Genomic DNA, 14,879 nt, shown 5'->3' with positions numbered 1-14,879 from the left:
TGTTCTGTTGATATCCCTGGGAGGCCTGCTCTTTTCTGGAGGGAAATGGAAGAGAAATGGATCTGGAGAAGAAGCGATGTGGGGGAGTGCTTAGAGTAATGGGGGAGGGGAAACTGTGTTTGGGATGTAATGTATAAGAGAAGAATAAATTTTTAAAAGTTCCAGAGTGGAAAATTTTCCATTAAATTTTTTTGCATCTTTAATAAATGAGATATTAATGTGAAATATAGTTAGGCATCTCTTTTTTTTTGTATTTTTCGAGACAGGGTTTCTCTGTATAGTTTTGGTACCTATCCTGGATCTTGCTCTGTAGACCAGGCTGGCCTCGAACTCACAGAGATCCGCCTTGCTCTGTCTCCTAAGTGCTAGGATTAAAGGCGTGCACCAGTGCACCACCGCCGCCTGGCTCCTCTTTTTTTTTTTTTTTTTTTTCATCTCTTCTCCTTGGACACAGGAGTTCCCACACCAGAGCCTCTTTCAGGATGCTACTCTATACTCTAGCTGTAGTGAGTAGGGCTGCTGGTGGCTCAAGGCCATCTAGAGAATTACCCTGAGCCCACAGGACCCTTCGGCCAGAGGACCCTTTAGAAGTGGGTCAGCCTGATGTAAAGTCACAATATATAGAGCAGGCACCGTGGGGGATTCCCATCACCATGGAGTCAGAGCAGCTGACTCCAGGGAGTTTCTTGGTGACCTTATCTTCTTCTGTAGTTCCTGTTTCTAAAGCTAGCTCCTCTTTGGTTTGCCCTCCTGGCAGAGAAGCACCATCTCAGCCTTGAGTTGCCTGTAGAGGTCAGATGACAGAAGCTCAGATGATGAGTTCATTTCCCTAGGTGACCCACTCTTGTTGTCTCAGAATGGAGCCTCCTGGGTGGACATGTCACTTCTTTAATGCATTCCAGTCCCATTTGCTACTTGTGATATTTCCACTAATAATCATAGGGAAGTAACCTTCAATGTTTCCTTTGCCTTTTCTCAGGATTAGGTTTTCCATAGAGCTACAGTTATGGGCATTTTTCTGTTAATGATTTACAGCTTTGTTTGCCTGCTTGCTTATTTGTTTGTTTGTTTATTTCGTGATGAAGATTAGCCCAGTGCTTCATGATGTGCTCTACCACAGAACTAGGCCACCAGCCGTATTGATTTAGATACATAAGATGTCGCTTTAATTATCTGTTTCTTGATCTTAGCAGATTCTATAAAATGATCTTGGACTTACGGCAGAATGTTAGAGTCTTTAGTAATCTCTCTTTCTCAGATGTATGTATGTGTGTGTGTATGTATGTATGTATGTATGTATATGGTTGTTTTGCCTGCATGTGTGTCTGTGGAACACGCATGAGCAGTGCTCTGAGAGGCCAGAAGAGGGCGTCAGATCCTTTAGAACAGTGGTTCTCAGGCTTCCTAACGCCAAGACCCTTTAATACCGTTCCTCATGTTATGGTGACCTCGACCACAAAATTATTTCGTTGCTACTTCGTAACTGTAATTTTGCTTCTATTATGAATCATAATGTAAATATCTGATATGTGACCCTTGTGAAAGAGTCGTTTGACCCACAACTTGAGAAATACTGATCCAGAATTAGATTTACAGACAGTTGTGAGCTGACATGTAGGTGCTGGGAATTAAACTTGGGTCCTCTGGAAGAGCAACTAGTGCTCTTCACCACTGAGCCATCTCTCTAGCCTAATTTTTTCATGTTCTTATACGCAGAGTGACTTCAGTTGGCCAGTGTTTTTGCTTAGGCTGTTTGCGTCTATGTTCATGAGCAGGAGTCAGTGACTGTTTCTTCTCTCATTATCCATGCACAGTTTTTATTTAAAAACTTTTTGGGGTTTTCCTGTTATCTGAAGTATGCTGGCCAATCTAGTGGCCAACAGCCATGTGTGGGTGGCTTCTAAACCTGTCAGGTGCCATTAGCAAGTATTAAAGCATTGAAACCTACCAGAGTTTGAAAACTTAGCACAAAACACAGACTATGAAATGTTTCAGCAATTTACATCCAGGAGTGATAATATTTGGGGTATACTGAGCAAGATAAAATTTATTATAATTTTACAATTTAAAATACATGTGTTGTCAACAGGAAACAGCTTTTCTCTTGACAGTGTGCATTAATATAACATCCCTGGAAAAAAAAGAAAAGGAATGGAGAGGGAGAGGAGTAAAGGGGTGACGCAGGCAGGGCCTCAGCTCCTCCGTCTGTGGGAGCCTTATGGTCCTTCTCTTTCTCCTGGGAACTGGCCTATGTCAGCACGTATGTTTGTATTTCAGGTCTTTTGGTTTTGAGGAAGATGAAGGTGGTGAGAGTTGTCTCCATACCAGTGGAAAGCTCCTCCAGAGTCTTGTCCTCAGGCCTCCAGCCAGTATTTGGAGGCGCCCCAGGCCACCACCTCTGAGAAAACAGGAGGAGTCAGTATGGTACCCAGCACACAGCAGCTTGCTCTCCAGGACAGGCTCAACGTGGCATACACAGCACCTGGGGCTGGAGGGCTCTTGCAACGGGAAAGGGGAGGATGGTGACTTCCTGGCCTTGCTAAGCCAATTAGTCATCTTACTCTGAGGAAAAGGACAAGCACAAGGGTGGAGAAAGCAAACAAAAGATTGTTCCAGCTGCTCCTAGAACAAACAGATCATTTTATTCGACATTTATGGGGAGCTATTAATTTCATGCTAGACAATCAAATAGCAAAGGATTTTCTATTTATCCTGACAGCAGGAAGTCCAGCCTGATACCATCCTTTCATTACAAATGTCATCACTTCAGTCATCATGGAATGTCCTAGGCAGATAAATAAATAAACAAAAAGAATGATATGAGAATCTTCTTCCTGGGGCGGTTGCAACTTGGATGTTTTTGCACTTTTTTCTGTGTGGAATGTCTGAGGTGATGGTCATTATTATAAGCTGGACCATCTTTGTAGCAATAATACTCATTATTTCCTCACTCCCAAATCGCAAGTACTAAGAGTTGGTATCTAACTCTCGCAGGACACATGGTGGCAGTTGCAAGTTCTGGGGCTGTGAGCTCAGGACTCTTCTCAAAGGGTGAGGCTACAACTTAGCAGTTCAGTGAGCTGATTTCTCATAACTGTGCAGTGGGGATTGTTTGTAGACCCTTAAAGAAACATAGAAGACTCTTTGCCCCCAATTCCCTGCATAAGAGAATAGGAAGGCACCAAAACACTCCCAGGTGGATCTGAATCAAGACACTACAGACCCCTTGAGGTATGTGTGGATTGTCTGAAAGGGAAAACCCACCCAAAATGCCCATATTTTGACATTCTAGTTTGAGTCAGTTCATAACTTAGTACAAAAATGGGTCCCAGGATTGGGTTGATGCTTTGGTTAGGATTGGGAACAGAGGAGTCTGGGCTGGCTTCTGAGCTGTAGAAGCCTGAGCATGGGACTAGAGCAGGTGTCCTAATTCCCCGACAGAGTGAAAGTTCCTGTCTAAGCACGGCCTCTATGTGTGCACAGCTGTACCTACACATGTGCTGGCCCCGAGGGAGATGTGGAGCAGGGAGAGGGAAGAGGCTTACCAAGGAAGAGAATATGGGCTGTGGGCTCTGAAAAGGCCTTTGCAAAGAGGAGGCTCTCAGAACATGAAAAGCAGCTCATTATGGAAAATGTTGAGGGACATCTCCTGAAAGTTATTCTGAAGTTCAGGCCAAGGGTAACTATGGTGATACATTGTGTACCCTAAGAAAATTTGCCTGAAGATCAGAAAGCAGAAAGCCACTAGATTAAACATAGAGGCCAGGCAGTGGTAGCACACACCTTTAATCCCAGTACTGAGAAGCATACATGCCTTTAATCCCAGGAAGTGATGGCTGAGCAGAGAAAGGTATATAAGGTGTGAGGAGACAGGAACTAAGGGCTTTTCAGGCTGAGGAGTCCTAGAGGTAAGAGGTGGCTTGTTCCTTTGTCTCTCTGATCTTTCAGCATTTACCCCAGTATCAGACTCCAGGTTTTTATTTTATTTTTTTAAATTTAATTAATTAACTTATTTATTTTATTATAATACCAATTAGGAATTTGAGCAATAGGTAACCTCAGTGGCTCTAGTGAGGGGGAAGGGAGGGTTGTAGAAGAGGAGGCTTTAATTTTAATCAGAGGTCAGATCATAGACAGCCTTAGAGGCTTAATATAAAGCAATAGGAAGGACATATGTGTGTCGGGAGGCAGCAGGTAGGGGGGCTTTGAGTGGAGGAATGGTGTGATAGAATATATGTAAATGATCATTCTGGGTCATGGAGAACAAGGCATAAACTGTGAGAGGTAAGATGAAACAGAAGGAAAGAACACACTGGGAGGTTGTGGAAGTGGTCCCATGTGGTGGTATTGTGTTCCCCAAAATATTGTGTACCTTAATAAACTTATCTGGGGTCAGAGAACAGAAAAGCCACAAGATACTTAGGCTAGAAAATGTTAGCACACGCCTTTAATCCTAGCTTTCCAGAGACAGAAATCCCTCTGGATCTCTGTGAGTTCAAGGCCGCATTGGAAACAGCCAGGCATGGTGACTCACGCCTTTAATCCCAGAAAGCAGCCTTTAATCCCAGGGAGTGGTGGTAGAAAGCAGAAAGGTTTATAAGGCATGAGGACCAGAAACTAGAAGCATTTGGCTGGTTAAGCTTTCAGGCTTCTAGCAGCACAGTTCAGCTGAGAACCATTCGGATATGAGGACACAGAAGCTTCCAGTCTGAGGAAACAAGACCAGCTGAGAAGTTGGCCAGGTGAGGTTAGCTGTGGCTTGTTCTGTCTCTCTGACCATCCAGCATTTCACCCCAGCAACTGGCCCCGGGTTTGATTTTATTAATAAGACTCTTTAAGATTCATGCTACAGTCCCAGGGATGGAGGAGGGCTGGGGCACGAAGGTGGGGTCAGTTTGGACAGATTCTCTTGCTCAGAATCAGCTCTGCCTCGCACCTCATTTAGAATGTGACTCCAGAGCTCCTGCTCATTCTAAGTCCCAAAGCAGTGGCTCAGATCCCCTTTCTTCTACCAGCCCTGAGCTTTGTCAGTTCTCACAGCCCTTTCTACTAGTCCAGTCCTTGACACTCATTGTGTCGTTTAAAACTCACTGAGATATTTTCTTCGTCCAGACTGCTACAACAAATTGCTATAGACTGGGTGGCTTAAGAAATCCGTATTTCTTACAATTCTGGGGACTGGAAGACCAAGGTCAAGATATTGGCTGATTTAGTCTCTAGTGACAGTCATTTCATGGTTTTCAGATTTAATTCCTGCTATCTTCAATTGACAGAAGGACGGAGAACTCTGGGATGTAATGGCACTAGTCTCTTTCATCTGGGCTACCTCATCTACTAATACTATCACACTAAGATTGGTGTTTAAAATAAAAATTTGGACAGACCTATCCAGTTCAAGCACTCTAATTCTACACCCTACCCCATAATCATATTCCTCTTGTACAAAAAATTATCCATTGCATTCCAAGAGCTCCTAAAATCTTAGCTCATTCTAGTCTAAAGTATAAAAATACAAAATCTTATTTAAATAGCATCTAAATCAGATATGGGTGAGTCTCAAGGTTTGATTTGTCTGGAGGCAAAATTCTTCTTCATTGGTGAATGTGCCAAGGCAGACCAGTTGAGTGCTTTCAAACTACAGTGATGAGATGGGCATAGGATAGATATACCCACCTAAAAGAGAAGCTGGAGAGAAGACGGGGTGATGAGTGGAGACTAAGAGTGCCCGCACCTGCCAAGGCAAGTCTTCTGAGTACTTAAGTCTGGAAAATAATTGATGTTTTGCTTCCAGACCCATGGGGGCTGTGGTCCTGTCCCTACAGTTCTGCTGAGCAGAAGTAGAAAGCTATGACATTGGGAAAAGGTTATCGGGCCTGCTGAACGTCAATCAGTTGCCTCCCTTTTGAAAACCAAGGAGGCAGCCCTGATGATCTCTGAATTTCCTTTGAGGTCATTTCTTTCCTTGTTTTGAAGAATAGAACACTTTCAAGGCCAATAGCTCTATGAACTTGTCCTGTAAAATCCTAGACATCAGATAACTTTGCTTCATTCCTTCTTATTCTTGTCCAAACTGGCAGTTTTCCTGCTGGGGTAGCTAGCTGATTAGGCTCATGTTTACACCCACACTAACCTTGGGAAAGGGTCAGTTGGCCATCCTCTCTATGTTCTCTTCCAGCTGCATTTTCTCTTTTTTTGGCCATATGATTAGCTTGAGACTTTCCAAAGACTGAATGCTTCGTTTCTTCTTTGCTTACTCAGTCTGTCCTGGAGTCACTTCTTCCTTCTGGCCTTGGCTATAAGCAGCCAAGGGGAACCAAGCCACACTATCAACACTGCTTAGAAATTTCATCACTCATGAATTCATCCTTCACAAACCCTGCCTTCCATAAAACATGAGACCACAAGCACGACCCAGCCATGCTCATTCCCACTTCATAGAAACCATGCCTTTCCTCCAGTTTCCAAAACACATTCCTCATTTCCATTTGATACCTCACCAGAATGACCTTTATCATCTGTCCCTTGCTTGCTTGCTATGTTCTTTCCTTGTTCATTTGATCCTGATCTCATTCTATGGCCATTACAGGCATTAAACTTGTGATTGGTTTGGACTCCCAAGTGCTGAGGTTAGAGAATTACAAGCACGTCCCATCATTCCTGGCTTTGCCTGCATTTCCACCAACGTTCTGTTTATAGTTACTTAGATATTCTCTAAGAAGACGGAAGGCTTTCTCTGTAGCTCTCTCTTCTTTTTGAGATCTCACTAGAACTGATTTGAAAACTCACTTCATTTCCCTAGACCTTGTCTGCTTCTACCATGCATCCAAGATCTTCCAACATCTCATTACCCAGTTCCAAAGACATTTCCACATTTTTAGGTATTTCTCACAGCAGCAGTCCTATTTATAAGAACTAATTCCTGTCTTCATGGCTTAAATGAATGTATCTTTCTTATGGTTCTAGAAATCAGAACAACCAAGGTCAAGGTTATGGGAGGAATATTATCTGTCCAGGGCCCTTCAAATGCTTATCTCCTCATGGAGCCCTCACAGTATGGAGAAAGAGAATAATAATTCATCCCTAAGAGGATCTACTTGGTCATTTACTCTTCATGTTGGTCCCAAAGGGTAGAAAGATATCATAGACTTCAATGACATGACAAGCATCCCCAGAGTCATGTAGAGGGTAGGCATTTTGCCATCTCTGTCAAATACATCACCAAGAACAAGTAGGTGACTACAAGACACTTTGGTAGCTTTCCTAAGAATTTCTATTAGTTTGGAGACTTTCTACTTTTCATGGAAAATTCCACCATCATTGTGTTCCTTGGAAGCCTTGGACCCTGGAAGATATCCAGTGACTCTAGGAGAACTGTTCCATCTGTGGTCAGGACTCAGGCCCCTTTTGGTGGCATGCACAGTGTAGGAGTGTAGCTGTGACAACCTCACCTGAGAGCTGATATGTGTGCTAACCTTACTAGGACCAACAGGGAAGGGGCATGGGTTTCATTTCCTCTTTCTCCTTCATTAAGTCACTGTCCATCCGACAGTGGCTTCCTCTTGCTTTGTGTGAGTGCATTAATCTGCATATACATGAGATTTTAACAAACTTAGTGTCTAACTCACTGATACTCTACCCCGTTGTTATAGATAACAGTGGAGTTCAACATGAGACTCTCATACATAAAAATGTAGAGCAGTAATAGTAGCATGAATCCTAATTCGTCTTTTTAATAAAAACCCGGAGTTAGATATCAGGGTGAAAGCTAAAAGATCAGAGAAGCAGAGTAGCCAGCCACTAGTTCTTACTTCTATACCATCCTCAGTCAAAAAAGGGGGCCAAGCTCCTGTCTCCACCTTATCACTTCCCCTCTCTGCCCAGAAGTAGTAATAGAAAACACTGAGTATTGACTCTTTGTCAGGTAACACACTCAATTTTTTTCTGTTTTTCTGATGAGTCATTTTAACCACCTGTGGGGTGGATAATATTGTTACTCAAAGCTATCCATCTACTCAACAAACTGAGGACTACAATGTGACAAGCGTCACTCTGGTGTTAGATAGGACAACAGGATGGCTGTCCCCATGCTGGTTTAGACATACAGAATTCTGAAGCTTAGAGTGATGAGGTGAACCACAAAAGTTAAAGAGTGAAAATAGTAACCCAGGACTTCTGACAGGGCACAGGTGATCCGATTTCTCCCTTGGCTTAGCTCGGACCCCTGAAATTCCTGAAAGTGCATGTGCCCTTGTCTCTGTGGATCTGGATATCACTTGTTGAAACTCTTATCCATGTTCTTTGTATTTCTGTTAATAAATTCAGAAAAATGACAGACTATCTTTCTTCATGCAATAATTTCTAATTAATATCTGATAGCAGTGGCTTGGTGTATCGGGGAGGTTAATATCCATTGGTCACAGCCTTTCTGAGTACACTGAACTCCCCTCTCCCAGCTTCCTTTCCCTTCCATACAATGCAATTTCAAGTCTCCAAAGAGTCTAAATTCCTGAGTCCCTGAAAAGGTATTTCAGAAATCAGTAGGCTCTGGAGGCTTCTACTTGAGACAATTCTCTGTGGAGCAGCTGAGCTGAGGTGTGGGTTTTTTTTTTTATTTTTCTTTATTAAGAAATTTTCTACTCACTCTACATACCACCCACAGATTCCCCCTCTCCTCCCTCGCTGCACCCTCCAGCCCTCCTCCATCTCTAGCCACCCCACATCCCCACATCCTCAAAATCAAGGTCTCCCATGGGGAGTAGAAGCTTATTTAAATGTGTTGTAGGCTTTGCAAAAGGGGGAGTGAGGTCAGAGCCTGTACAGCTGTGGCAGAGGGATATGTTCTGTCCTGGTGAGGTGAATTGTTCTTTTAAGCCCTGAGCTCATTGGAGAGAGCTTTTCTCAAGCATCCCCAGTGCTTGCCAGAGTATGGCTCTGTACCCTGGCTTCAGTTCAGGGATGTTAGAATTGAGTTAAAGGTTTCACTTTCTATCAGGTTTCAGGTGAGATTACTGGTGAGGATCCTTTTCTGGAAAACTCTGTTCCTGGTAGAATAGGACATGTGACATGTTTTAGGAGACTGAGATTTCTACAGAACAATAGCATGTTTCCTTGTCTCTGTTGCCAATCATGGCAGGGTGATTTGGTCATGTTGGATTCACCAATCCTCCCTGGAGTGTGTGTGTGTGTGTGTGTGTGTGTGTGTGTGTGTGTGTGTGTGTGTGTGTGCAGGCTGATGTATCCTCATATTTTAACTACTTCTTAGGAACATTACTCTGTTTTACAGCTGAGATAACAGAAGGTCAGGAATGGCCAAGCTGGACTCGGAATCAGGCTTCTTGTCCTGGTCAGGACTGGTCATCACCCTATGAGTTTCCCTTTTAGCAATTCTGCACCCTGGTTTGAAGGTGGTGGGACAACAGGAGGTTGTATTGCTGACCTTTCCCTCTAGAACTTCTTCATGCCGGTGTGAATCCCTTTGCATAGGCCAACCTGATGAGGAGACAAAAGCAAACAGCTCAATTGGAAGAATGAGAAGAAAGAGACTAGAGGACAGAGGCTTGTTATCTCACACAGTGAGGCAAGTGTGGATGGCTAGACCCTGAATGTCTTCTCCTCCACTGAAAGAACAGTACCAACAGTCAGAGCAGTGATATGATCTAGCCATATGACTTTGAGATGGGAGGCAGCTGAGCCATGCATTTTTAATGTTTTCCTTCAAGGTGGAAAGGACGTTGCAGAGAATAACTAAAGCAGCTCTATAAAAAGAAAATGAGAATTGTGCTGTAAAATATCTGGCTACTTAATGAGGGAAGTTTATTGGCAAAGAAAAAAGCAGTTATGAGTGTTTATGTTCATACTTGACTCTGTCTTTTAAGCAGTGGGAGGCTAAGGGACCTTCTGCTGGGACAAGTACCCTTGTATGAGAAGCCATGGGAGAGCAAGGATATAGGGCAGTCCTGGGCCACAGCTCCTTCTTCTGTAGTGGCACCTCTCATATTTGAATGTCATGTTCATCCCCCAGAAACCATGTTCAGATATAGATCATCATTCCTGGAATCTGGCACAAGGTCCAGGAGAGATCCTGAACTTTGATAAATGGACAATAGTCCTTGTCTATGTGTAAAAGGTCTAGAGAATGCTACTAATAGATATGAGGGACAAGAGATTGAAATATGCTTTGTAGGCAGGGTTTTATTAGTACTGGGGGGGGGGGGAACCAGGCTCTGGTTGGTAGCTTGAGAGTCAAGTAGAATACAAGTCTGGATCCTTTGGAGAGGCAGGCAGGAGCACTGGGATGATGAGGCCATAGTGGAAGCATCAGCTTGGGCCATTTTCCTTTTGCAGTCAGAATGGAGTCAAATAGGGATGTCCTGGGACTCAAGGAAATAGAAATTTCACTGGGAAAGACTATGGTACCGTAACAGGAAGGGAGACCAGTGCAGGAGAGAGAGGTTTCAGACATGAGATCTGCAGTATTATAGTACCTTTTATTACCATGGTAGAATCAATACCTGACAGCCCAACTTAAGTGACAAAATTTTGGTAGGCAGGAATAAGAGTAAAGAAAGGATTGGAGGCTAGATTTAACCTCCAAAGCCACACCTTCTCTGACCTATTTCCTCCAACTAGGCCTCACCTCCTAAAGTTTCTATAACTTCCTACAATAGTATCACTAATGGAGACCAAGCTTTAAACATAGGAGCCCATGGTGATATTTCATGTTCAAATCAGAACGGCAAACATCTCCAAGGTCAGATGGGCAGAAAGGAAATTTATGTGAAAGGGAAGAATGAGCAGGCTACAAAGAACTATTATGGGAAGTGAGATGAACAGGTGGCCGGACAGGACAGTTAACAAGAAATGGACAGTGCCCCTTTCTTTCCTGTGTCCTCCCCCTTTCCTGTGCCTTTCCCCTCCCCTGTGTCTTCCCCCCTTTCCTGTGCCCTTCCCCTCCTCCCAGATGGTGGTTGTGGGGAAAGGGAGACAACTAATGTTTGGTTCATTCAGACCCAGCATTTATCAGGCAATTTATTTGGATTGGTTAGAGAATCAGTTCAGCTAATCATAGATATGGCAAAGAAAGAGAACTGAGCAGGTATGACTGAGCTTGTCATAGAGAGGGAGTGTCTGGTGTCTTCTCCAAGCACACAGGGACACAGTTTTGTGCAGTGAGCTGCTTTTGGGAAAGAAAGAATGTGGGTATTTCTTAGTTGTGGCTCTTTAACAGGTAGTTAGTCTCAGACCCTTCACGAACCCAACATATGGGCACCAGCTTTGTAATTTTTTATTCTTCTTCAAAAAATTAAAAACAAGACTCACAGAATGAACATCAAATGTCCTTTTTAGCTCATTAGTAAGAAATTCAGTAGGAAGGAAAGATGACTCAAAGTAGAGAGACTGAGTTTACACACACACACACACACACACACACACACACACACACACACACACACACACACACACACCATCTTGAAGCTAAATGTGATGGCACCTACCATTATTCAAACCTTGGGAAGCTGAGGTAGGAGGATCACTATGAGTTAGAGGCCAGCCTGGGCTGCATAATGAGATTCTGTCTCAAAACACTAAAGCAATCGAACTCAAAACATCTTCGGTAAGTTCGCTGACAGAGACATCACTGGTTGACTAATGCCATTAAGGACAAAAAAAACTTATAATATTTGGGGTTATTTCCCTACAGGACAGAAATTATAGATGTCTCTGATAGATTAGTGCTTTAGAATATCATGCAGCCCCTGTGCCCGGCCTCAAATAATAATTTAATGGTAGATCACACAGGTGCATTCCTCTGGATAATTAAGTGGTCCCTGAGCGATCTGTCTAAACATTACCCATTGTGGTAATAAAAGTTTATGCCCACTTCCAGGCCTTATTTCAAGTGGCTTTTTATAGCGTCCCTTGGATTTCTATACCAGAAAGCATGCTCACAAGCTGACCAGGAGAAAGTGTCTTAGCCAGAGCTGTATTCCCCAGGAGCACCTGCCACAAGGACAGCATCCAGGCTCTTCGTGACTGGCATCAGGAGAGTGACAAGAATGGTGTTTTGTTGTATGGTCTTCTGGATTTGTTTGGCCTTCTGGATTTTCCACAAGGGCCATTTTGGACACTTTAAAGTAGTTAGGGGTTGAGAGGGAGTATGTTCCTGCCATTGGAGAGCAAAAACAGTTTAATAAGCTTCAAAACAAAAATATTTTTCTAAGGACTGAACAATGCACGCTACCAGAGGCCTAATGAGTTAAGGTTCTGCCACAAAGTGCAGCCAAGAGAGGTTATTATTAGTTCTCCCATGACCCAGAAGCCCTTGTTTGCACACTCAGATGGGGCCACACTTCCTAAAACCATCAAAGCTCACTTTAATTAGTCTGTTAATAGAAACTTGTTGTGAGCCCGGGTACCTTTTGTGGCCAGTTTTTTTTTGCCTCCAATCTCCGTTAATTCAGTTAAGTATCACAGTAGCTGGAGGAACACGGAGATTTTGTTAATAAAAATAAGCTAGCTGACTTATCAGGTGGTAACAATCAGATTGAAAAACAGGAATCATTTGGTGAACTTTCCAGCTCAAATGTGAAAAATATTATGGTGTTTATTCTTGGCAAACCCTTCAATGCTGTATACAATGTAACTGCCTGTGTTATTTATGGAGGTCTTTGGGGGATTGGTATGAGACATTTGGGCTCCCCCTGAGCAGCTGAGCTCAGCATTCCAGTAGGTATGGAGGGTGTATACAGAGGGGCATATATGAGGCAAAGGGGGGCGGGTAGAGAGTGGGGGCTCTGCATGGGAGAGTTGAGAAGGTACCCAGGTTGAGAGAAGGAAGGAGCCATTTTGAGCTTCATCTCTGGTTATTCATCCCTACCCGTGGCCCTTTCTTCTTCACGGCACTTACTGTCTTCTGACATTGAATATACTTTGTATTTCACTTGTGTCTCTCTATCCCCACCCACCCGTATCAGTGTTTCTGATTTGAGGTGGATGTTGTGTTAGGTCCTTGGTGTTATAGTTCATTTAATCTTCAGAGATCCCAGGAAGTGGTGGATTTATTGCCACTGGATAGATGGAGAAACTGGGGTTCTGGGAGATGAAATGACCCACCCATGGCCGTGACATGGCTCATAAGAAGCACAGTAGGATTTGGAGATGTCTGGCCTCAAAGATCATGCTAGTTAAGAACATGATGACGGCCGGGCGGTGGTGGCGCACGCCTTTAATCCCAGCACTCGGGAGGCAGAGCCAGGCGGATCTCTGTGAGTTCGAGGCCAGCCTGGGCTACCAAGTGAGTCCCAGGAAAGGCGCAAAGCTGCACAGAGAAACCCTGTCTCGAAAAACCAAAAAAAAAAAAAAAAAAAAAAAAAAGAACATGATGACACAAAGTCACATTTCCATCGGTTGGGACAGTGACCATTAAGAGTTACCCCTATTCTAGGGTTTTTCCTCTTCCTCTTCCTGAAGGATGCTGACTTCCTCCAGAATTTCTGGTAGGTATGAAAGGTCCCCTCATTTGTGCTTCTGAGTCTGTCAAGTCTTATCAGTTGTCACTGCTTTCTTCCAGATCCCCACTGCCTACTTGGGCCTAGTGCTTCAGCTCCAGAGTGCTTGTGATATCTGCTGGCTCAGGCCAACCGACCATGCCTCTGGTCTCCACTGGATGCTGTTCTCTCTTCTTCTAGCTACCCCCTTCCCCCCTCTCCACCTCCAGAAGGGACTCCCCACCCCGTGTTTTGTTTACCCTGGGAGGCCAGCCCATGCTGAAAACTGGCCATCAGTGTAACAGTGGATAGGTGGTAGAACCTTAGGACAGTGGTTAGGTTATGGGGCTCCACCCTCCTGGAGGAGTGAGGGTTGTTCTTTCAGGACTATGGAGTTGGGTTGATTCTAGAGGAAGTGCACAAAGTCTTTCTCATGAGACTTGATTACTTGCCAAGACAGGCCTGTTAAAAAGCCAGATGTCTCTCTAGTGTGTTCTCTCTTTCACATTTTTTGTGCCCTTCTGCTGTCTGCTATGTTATGGCACAATGTGGGCCTTTGCTAAATAAAGTTGTGCAGTCATAGAATCCCAACTACAGAATATGAACTAAATTAACCTCTTTCTTTAATAAATCACTCAGTCTCAAGTATTCTGCTATAGCAACAACAGACCAAGACAGTGTCTTTTCCATTGTATCTTCTCTCTGTTGACTTACACAAGTTTCAGACACAGGTCTCTGGGTGGGGTGTTGAGAGAATGTTCGGTCAACCCAGACTGTATCAATGTAGAATCCCAATGAATGGAGAACACTTTTCCCATACGGTGTCAGAGGCTTGGGTCACTGGGTTCATACAACCCAGATGTTCTGCCCAAAGGTAGGCCACCTCAGCACAACTGACCATTCAGACAAATCATGCAGCTTCAGTGCAAGACAGAGGCCCTTCACACTCACTGAACAATAAGTTTTAGTGGTCCCTGACACAGGCTGGTCAGTGCCCAAATCCCCCAGGCCCGTGGTGAGAGTATTTAGAATACCCTTGGTTTGATAGACCACATGGCCTTCTGTATCCAGGATGGCTGAGCATCAGTCCTCCCTAACCTGGTGCCTTTTACATCACCAGCTATCACATGTGTATTGAGTGGCAGAGGGAATAAGACACAGATGACTGAATTGCATGCTTGGCCATTTTTCACTGGGCGTAGTGTTGAGGCATTAATTTCAATGCACTTCATATTTTAAAAATGATTCTGCCCATTTTTTCAATGAACCTAAACTTGCTTTGCAAAATAGTCTATAAAAGTAAAAGTAAGCAGATTTGACATAGATTATGAATTAAAAAGAAACGAACAGATCATTGCTGTGTTTCCGTGCAATCCAGTCGGGGCTTATTAC

This window comes from Peromyscus californicus, unplaced genomic scaffold (assembly GCF_007827085.1).
Source record: "Peromyscus californicus insignis strain IS unplaced genomic scaffold, ASM782708v3 Scaffold_7__1_contigs__length_154581171, whole genome shotgun sequence".
Taxonomy (NCBI): Eukaryota; Metazoa; Chordata; class Mammalia; order Rodentia; family Cricetidae; genus Peromyscus; species Peromyscus californicus.
This window is presented reverse-complemented; position numbering follows the sequence as displayed.